Source organism: Thermobia domestica, chromosome 4, assembly GCF_964235325.1.
Source record: "Thermobia domestica chromosome 4, izTheDome1.hap1.1, whole genome shotgun sequence".
Classification (NCBI taxonomy): Eukaryota; Metazoa; Arthropoda; class Insecta; order Zygentoma; family Lepismatidae; genus Thermobia; species Thermobia domestica.
In genome coordinates this window covers 299,627,677-299,637,063 of record NC_137457.1, presented here as the reverse complement: position 1 = coordinate 299,637,063, position 9,387 = coordinate 299,627,677, and the positions used below count along the sequence as shown (strand labels likewise).

At 32.7% G+C, this 9,387-nt stretch overlaps 1 long non-coding RNA gene across 1 annotated transcript; it reads left to right on the top strand.

The window, feature by feature from the left end:
- The first annotated feature begins 3,043 nt into the window (after positions 1-3,043).
- LOC145684241 (uncharacterized) lies at positions 3,044-8,097 on the top strand. The gene is made up of 3 exons (XR_014131258.1): positions 3,044-3,149; positions 5,532-5,613; positions 7,722-8,097. It is a non-coding gene; the product is annotated as an uncharacterized LOC145684241 (long non-coding RNA).
- Positions 8,098-9,387: the final 1,290 nt, after the last annotated feature.

Below are 9,387 nucleotides of genomic sequence, written 5' to 3'. Positions count from 1 at the left end.
GCAACCGGCGAATATTTGGTGTTTTTTTTTCAAAACTTCGTAGCTAATCAGTAGCTTTAGTTACTTTAATTTTAAAGGCATTCGTTATGCTTACAATAATTGTTCTAACAGTTGGAAATCCTTTTTGTTAACATTTTTTGGGACAGACAGACAAAAATACGACATTGTATTAAAGCCTATTGTACAGGTAATGACAATAAATAATACAGAAATAATTGATGGAAAATATCTTTAACAAAAATTTTAGGAATAATCCTAAGAAATGGATCCGAAAATTACGATCTTGGCCAAGAATTTTAGGAATGATCCAAAAAATGCATCAAAAGATTGCGATTTTGACCATAGTTTTTGAATCAGGTGCCACAAAATTTTTAAACAGCCCTAAATCTTTTTTTTTTTTTTTTTTTTTTTTTTTTTTTTTTTTTTTTACGGAATAAGCACATCATACTGAGTGAAGTGATAGTTTGAGTTTGGCTACACTATGTGTAGTTCTCCAGATATAAGGCTTACAAAAAATTTTTTGGTTGAAAGATATTGGATCTTTTAACGCATTTTTGGATCAGGGGCCACAAAAGTTTTGAACGGCCCCTAAATAGAGTTTTCGTATTTTTTTTACGCAATAAGTACATCATAACTGAGTTAAGTGATAGTTTGAGTTTGGCTGCATTATATGTAGTTCTCCAGATATAAGGCCTAGAAGAAAATTTTTTGGCCGAAATATATTGGATCTTTTTATCCAAAAATAAAATGGCCTATATCTTTCTCTAAAATGAATTATTAGAAAATTATTAGAACCGGAATCCTCGTAAAGAGAGTTCCAAAATATGATCATCAGAATTGCTCGACTCCATTCTCAACACTATAAACGTGAACACAATAAGTGTTCAAGTAAACTTATTCTGTGATAAAAGAATGTACTCGTGCCATCTAGTGGCTTAAATTTGAACAAAATGGTTCAAATAAGTGTGAAGGAGAAACACGCTGAGAATACGAGGCCGCCAGTTTATTCGTAATGAAAGCGTAAAGCACAGGGCAATCTTTGACCGTCGGTCGTCCTACTAAACATTACTTCTACGAAAGGCCTTCAAGAAAGTGTGAAAAATATCTGTATAGTGTATATTTAGAGTAAACAAGGTATACAATATGCTCTTAAATCTGCGTTTTACAATCCACACACACATATATATATATATATATATATATATATATATATATATATATATATATATATTATATTTATATATATATATATATGAAAAAATTAAATGAAATCTTTGAGTTTACGTACCACGGTTATGCCGGTTAGGCTAAAGGAGACGGTGATGATGAGTAATGGATGAAATGGTGGAATGAAGAAAGTGGGAGGAAACGAGAGAACCCCGAGAAAACCCACGGACACGGTGTTTGTCCACCAGAAAGCTCACTTGACGGGGGCTGGGCACACACATATATATATGAAAGTCTCTATGTTTGTGACTTAACTCTTGAACCATCTGACCAATCTCGATCAAATTTTCAACTTAGATGAAGTTCTAGTCTAAGATGATTTCTATCATTTCACTTAGACGATGTAACTTAAGGGAGAGGAAGGAGGGAGATATTTAAAAATGATCGAAAATGACCGATATTAGTGTCGAATCTAAAGTTTTCGGAATCGCTGTAACGAACAGTGACACTTTCGATGGCGTTTAAATCCAAACTCAGCCCCGTAACTTGGAAGAGGAGGAGGTATACATATAAATGATCGAAAAGAACGATATTACTGTCGAATCTATAGTTTTCAGGCTCGCTGAGATCAACAGTGACACTTCGGATGCCGTTTAAAACCAAATTCAGCCGCCATTAATACTTTATGTCCAAAATGTAACGTATTCTCCCCGTGTGAAGAACGGGTTTAATATTAATACTATTGAAAGAAATAATACAATAGCGTTTGTAAAATATTAGTTTAATTTCTTTTAAATTACACTATACAATAACGTTGTGATACCTAAATAAATGAAAACATTTGGTAAGTAATATTCTCTTTGGTGAAGAAACATGTAATATGAAATATCTATAGTAGAGTATAATTTGTACTTTGAGAGTAAACAAAGTAAGGAACAAAAGAAGATCGTAAAAAATATCTTGAAGATTATATTTTAAATAACAATTCCATATTTTTTTACAATGTAAGTATGTATTTACCCTTTCTCATATCAGACTAAACAAAAAGAATTAAACACTTCAAGAACAATCTTACTTTAAACAAATCAAAACTTTAAATTTTACTTAAATACTTTAAGCACCACAATAAATTATCTACCATTTAAGAGTTTGAAGCATGTTCATAGAAGTTATTGTATGTAAAGTATATTAAGGTTGATGGTATATAGTCATCTCATATTACATTAGCACCTACTTCTATTGTCATCTTAATTCAATCGCCTGTTTATACTGTATTTGTCAATTTCTTGTACAAATTTCTAACTTATCATTTACAAGAAATTGCAATTCAAATTCAGGATGATTGTTCCAGTGTTAAACTTAAAAATATGTGAATATTCCAAAGATTATTCATTAGATTTTGAATCTTGTGACGATAACTTGTTGAAATATGTATATGTTACTAAGGATAATGGTCTGTATCATGTGATCTCATTTCTATTGACTGTATCGTATGGTATCATTTCCTATGGTCTATATCTTACAGTCTCGTTTCTATGGTTTGTATTTCATTATCTCATTTCCTATGCTCTGTATCTTATGGTCTCATTTCTATGGTCTGTACCTTATGATATCATTTCTATGGTCTGCACCTTATGGTGTCATTTCCTATGGTCTTATTTCTATGGTCTGTATCATATAGTTTCATTTCTATGGTCTGTATCGTATGGTATTATTTCCTATGGTCTGTACCTTATGGTATCATTTCTATGGTCTATATCTTATGGTCTTATTTCCTATGGTCTGTACCGTATGGTCTCATTTCTTATGGTCTGTATCTTATGGTCTCATTTCTTATGGTCTGTATCTTATAGTCTCATTTCCTATGTTCTGTATGGTCTGTATCATTCACGTTTCTATGGTCTATGTCAGTTACTTTTTCTTGTGGCAAAACATGTAAAAACTTGTTCTTTCTGGATAGGAGGAAGCTATAGCGGATGTATGTAAGTTCGTTTCTAAAGAAGATTAATTATAAAAAAAATAAGTTACATGCAGAAAATCCACGAAAAATACAGTAGTTCAAATAAATTCGATTTCTTGTGTTATTATTTGAACAGTTGGTATATTTGCAATATTTCCTTTATTTTAATATAACGAACTCTGGAATATCATATAACCTAAAATGTTATAATATTCATATATGATTACATGTCTTGCTTACACAAAAAGCATGCTCATGCTAGAAGAGATGCTGGGAATGTTCAAAATCTCCTCTGTCATCACTATCCAGGTAAAGAGCTGAACGCAACGCTTCGTGTTTGTGAAAGTCGTTTCGAATTTCTTCACCAAATTTGCAAGTAGCCTGTTTCAGTGATGTCTTTCTACCTTAATTTTTTAATGCAATCTGATAGTTTAAAGGAACCTACTAACCAGTAGTTACGGGTGATAAACACATGCTCCGTTGTGTACAATATTCTTATTTATTACCGCACAACACGATGACACGACAATGTAAACATAACAGTATGTGACATAGTAATAAACATCAGTTATTCTCTAGACGATACCAGGACTTTTTCCCCTTCCTTTGCTAATGTCGCAAGGTTTCTTTGACGTAAATTTCATAATTACGTACGTATATTATGTTCATAAGTTGCTGAAATATTTGCATTTTCTTCAGCCTACCATTGAGAGTCGCCCTGTATAATTTCAAATATTAGTTCTATTTGAGTGTTTATAAATAATTCAAAATGAATTGCCGGTTTGAAATTTTAGCACAAAAAGACAGGGGAAGGAGCTATGCCTTAACGCTCCAAGTATCCATTTGTATCGATCGGGCAGTTTAGGATACGATTATTAAATAGTGAGACGTACGAAACAAATAGGATGTTGGTATCAAGGATCTTATAAAATAGAGGATCTGCCCTTACAACAAAATCTTGAAGCCATACGTTACAGTTTCGCCACCCCTACTCTGCCCACTCCGCCCAATAGGATCGCAATGTTTTGAGCCAACAATCATGGCGGAAATGAAAGCAGCCAATCAGACGATGGTAGAAATGAGAGTAGCCAATCAGACGTGCCGATGCTCGATTGCTTTTTGGCTTCACCGATTTAATAGGATGAAGATACATATGCGCAGATCCTCTATTTATAACATCCTTGGTTGGTATAGTGTTAAACCTAAAACAAACAAAAGAGATGACCAGCAAATCCAGCCACAAAATATCACAAATTTCTCTACTCAATTTTTATATAGATCGAAGAGAAATGTATACCTCATATAGAATTATTACTTTTCTTTGAAACAACAGTCTGACCTCTTCTGCCCTTCCTTACACATTGCTTTCTCCTTTCTGATTAAAGAAGACATTAACAGAATTGTTTCTCTTGTTTAGACTTGCTCAGATCTATTAGCTTTCATTTATTCTATTATATACCTTACCACTAAATGTAATAATTTGGAGCACTTTTTTGTACAGAACTACAAAAACAAATCTAAGTTAGTTGGCGAAACTGGCACACAGTTATTATTTTAAAATAAAGTGTTGCTTTCTTCAGTGATTTGATTTTCTACTTCAAGTTATTTATGATAGCAAAGCTAATATAACCAGTTAGGTTTATGGAATATCTAGATGCATATATATATATATGTTTTAAGTAGAAGGGAAATACTAGTAGCAGAAATGGCAGTTATAAAGTCAAACAGAACAAAACCATCTTGATAATCATAAATTTTCCTATAGACTCAAAGAACCCGAAATGATACTTATCTAGTACAAAGACTGTCAGGTTGAAAGAAACGATACGTTACAGCATCAGACAACATATTAACACGCTCATGAATTTCGACAATCATTTCGCTTACGTGAAATTCTGATTCCTGAAAATTCCTCACATTCTCAAGCTTTCGACTCTCTCCTGGAGCCATGTTCACAGAGAGCGATACAGAAAACCCGTGCTGCACTACTACGTGACGTGTAAACGACAGAAATCGAGACTTTTAACTTTCTTCTGGAGCCATGTTCACAGAGAATAAGTACAGAAAACACACGCTGTGACAGAAAACACATACGTTTACACACTATCATGTGACGTGTAAACGACAGAAATTGAAGCTTTCGATCCTCTTCAGGAGCCATGTTCACTGAGATGCGGTGCAGTAATCTCATGCTGCACTATCATATGACTTGTAAAAGACAGAAATTGAAACTTTTGACTCTCTCCTGGAGCCATGTTAACAGACAAACAGTACAGAAAACACACGCTGCACTTCCATTTGATGTTGACCGACAGCAATCGGAAAGATATGTTATGCAGTGCTCTATCATGGTAAGTTTGTTTCTTTATATTAACGTAATATTTTCTACTATTTTTACTCCTAGTTTCATCTTTTGTGAATATGACTATAAAAAGAAGAACCGAAATCTTGGGAATACCAGGAATTTTCAGGAATAAGAACTTAAAGTAAGTAAAATCATTACACATTTCAATTTTATATTTCAGCTGTAGCTATAAACTTCTTCAAGAGAACAGTATAGGTTAATTAGATAAAAGAAAGAAATAGGATGAAGTTAAGTGAAGGTTTTGTTTTGCGGCAATCTTACTTTCAACTTGGTCAAAGCTCTTTCGTTTTTCTTATAACTAATCCTAAAAGCTACCTTTTCTTATCTTAATATTTCTGAAGTCTATCGTTGGGGGGTGAAATATAAAAATTGAATAACTTAAAATCAATGTAGGACATTAAAAATTTGGTAAGTGAGCCAGACGGTATTTGCAAAATGCAATTAATATGACCTAATAATTGTTTTAAAAAATCTTCCGTATATTGTTGAAATTTGGGCGCCGAACTAATATTTCATAAACTGCCCATCAAAATTTCTAGTCTCTAAGAAAAGATTTGGAAACAGAAATTAGTATATTTAATATTATTTTGAAGATACTATCTGCCTGACTTTCTTATTTAATAGTGTTTCGTAGATACTAACTGACTCACTTTCTTATTTAATAGTGTTTCGTAGATACTAGCTGGCTCACTTTCTTATTTAATAGTGTTTCGAAGATACTATCTGGCTCACTTTCTTATTTAATATCATTTTGTAGATACTACCTGATTCACTTTCTTATTTAATAGCATTTTGTAGATATCACCTGGCTCACTTTCTTATTTAATAACATTTTGTAGATACTATCTTGCTCACTTTCTTAACATTTTGTAGATACTATCTTGCTCACTTTCTTATTTAATAGCATTTTGTAAATACTACCTGGCTTACTTTCCTATTTAATATCATTTTGTAGATACTGCCTTATTCACATTCTTATTTAATAGCATTTTGTAGATATCACCTGGCTCACTTTTTTATTTAATAGCAATTTGTAGATACTACCTGGCTCACTTTCTTATTTAATATCACTTTGTAGATACTACCTGGTTCACTTTCTTATTTAATAGCATTTTGTAGATACTGCCTTGCTCACTTTTGCACTTTTTATGTTCTCCAATTTCTTTAACTTTTTACATTAAAATTCAATTAAGTACGGAGTAAGCTAAACAAAGACCCGCAAGTCTATTTCGTTCGCTTCATTAATCAAACTACACTTCTATGTAACATGCTTCAAACTCTACAGGTACATGCCTTTTCAAAATGTTAGATTTAACATAAACATGACAATAATTCTTTCTTTGTTTCGATGGTAAAAAGCAGCCACTCCTTTCACCATCAAAATGTATTTAAAAAATATAAAACATTAACATTATATAAATAATACCAAATTATTATGTTCGCTCGACAAACTTCACTTGTGCTGTTAAAACTTAAAATCAGTTCTAGAAATCCCAACAAAATAATTATCAGAATAAATTTTTAGAGTTTGGCTCGAATAATGAACACTTGTTCCAACAAATGTTAGAATAATGAATATTAGAGTGAGCAGCAACACAAATATTTGAACAATATTTCGATTTTTTAAACCATACTGTACAAAACATTACATCATAAACAAAATACACTCTTTTAGATAATGTAACTAAGACGAGATACAAAGGGTATTTTCTTTAATTCCAATTGTAACTTGATCGAGGTGGAAAAAACTTTTGTTAATTTACTTATTTTCATGTACTGTACAGGCTGAAACAAAAGTCCTTTTACCCCTTACGTATGTGAGATATAAGCGCTCAACTAGTACGTGTTTCTTTGCAGCTATCGTATGTTTCTTTGTAGATATAGTGATCTGACTATTGTATATGTTTTATTGCATGTAACTTTCATTGTTGAATTGGATTATTTGCATTTTGTGTATTTTATTGTTTCTTCAGATAGTGAGGGGCCGCGGTGGCTCAGTGGTAGAGCGTTCATCTCTGGTGCTTGGAGTCCCGGGTTCGATCCCAACCCCCGCCAAGTGAACTTTGTGGTAGACAAACACCGCGTGCGTGGGTTTCCTCGGGGATTTCTCGTTTCCTCCCATTTTCTTCATTCCATCATTTCATTCATTTATCATCATCACCGTCTCCTTTAGCCTAGCCGGCATAATCGTGGGACGTAAAACTCAAAGATTTCATTTCATTTTTTCAGATAGTGAGATCCATGGCCGATGAGTCATCGCATACCGTTGAGGAACACATTGTAAAGAGCACGGAGCCCATAAGCAAACTACACAGACAAATCAAGGGCAAACATCCAAAGGAATTTTGAGAAAGGTTTAACAGCCCTCTCCCACCGAAACAAACAACATTACGATGTTGAAGAAGCTTTTTTTGAAACAAGTTCCACCGCTGCGAAAAATTTCACAACGTACCTGGGAGTGAATTTTCAGTTATGAAAATGATGGCGTACACAGACACTCTGGAATAACATATCAATAGGCTTCTCAGATAATGTGTTCTCCGTATTTGTGTTCACTTCAATTTCAATATCCATATTCATAACACATATATGGAATATTGGGACTTTCAGCTCACTCTGTACAGTACAATGGGTATATTTACTCTATTCAGTTAAATTTATATTAATACATAATATATTTGGATTTTTCTTTAAGTACACCTCTGAGTATTCCAATCCTTCAATTAAAAAAATATATATATAACTATTTCTAGCATTTTAGTTTCGCCTCATATTTTCTATGAAATGAGGATGATTCAAGTAGTTACGTCACTTACGATGACAACGAAAACTGAGGGTTTCAAAACTCGCATTTTCGATTCCAAACAGCGGTAAAGAAAGGTATGTTTCAAATGTATTTTTTGTGTAATACGTTTCCGTATCTTTGTTAATTTTAATCTATTTGTTCTCGTGCTTCTTGTTTCGAGAAATCATTTGTTTCTCTCTTTTATCATAAATTTTTTGTTGGTCAACACGAAACACAACCGTACTAAGTACTGAATATACCACGTTTCTTTGGAATTCATCGGAAACAAATGCTGTCGAAAGTACATTATGCTTAACTCATCAATGGACAAGTTAAGCATGATGTATTTGTATTTATTGTTAATTTATTTTCGGTGGGTTCCAAAATCGTGAGCTGCATACAGAGCTTACAATGTTTATGTTTTGCATTGATTTATAAAGATTATAATGAAAGAGAGAATTTGAAATATTTTGTGTAAGTTTCTGAACGAAGGAACTTTAAAGAACAAATAGATCAAAGATGAGTAAGGGATGGAAACTTATTTACATGAAAATAAAGTGAAACATATACTAGCGCATGATTTCCGTATCTAGCAGACGGATTGTTTAGAACCGAAAATGTGAGTCCGAATATTTAACTTCTGTCACCAATTCAAAGAAAAGGGATCCAATTTAGAAAGACCAGTCCCCTTATTTGTATGCTCAAATTCTTCAATTTATATAAGACAAGTAAACAAATAGTCTAAAGTCTGAACCATTTTCAATTAAAATCACGAAATTAATTTCGTATATCAATACACTAAATGTCCACCGTATATCTTGTGTGCATGTATTATTCAATTATATTGTTGGCCATAGTAAAGGAGTTAGTGAAGTAATATAGGTATTATCCAGCCACAAATAGTCAAGTTTGTATTATATGTTATACTTATGTTGGGTTTTTTGCTCGAAATTTACGAGTATATTTTCTTTGCAATGTTCTATTTTGATAATTACAGCTTGCAGTTGGAGACTTATCTGATTATTCATATTTGTTATCACTCTAACGTTATTATTATTGAAGAAACCTTACGAAACACACCTAACCTTACTTGCTAGCAGACGTATTATT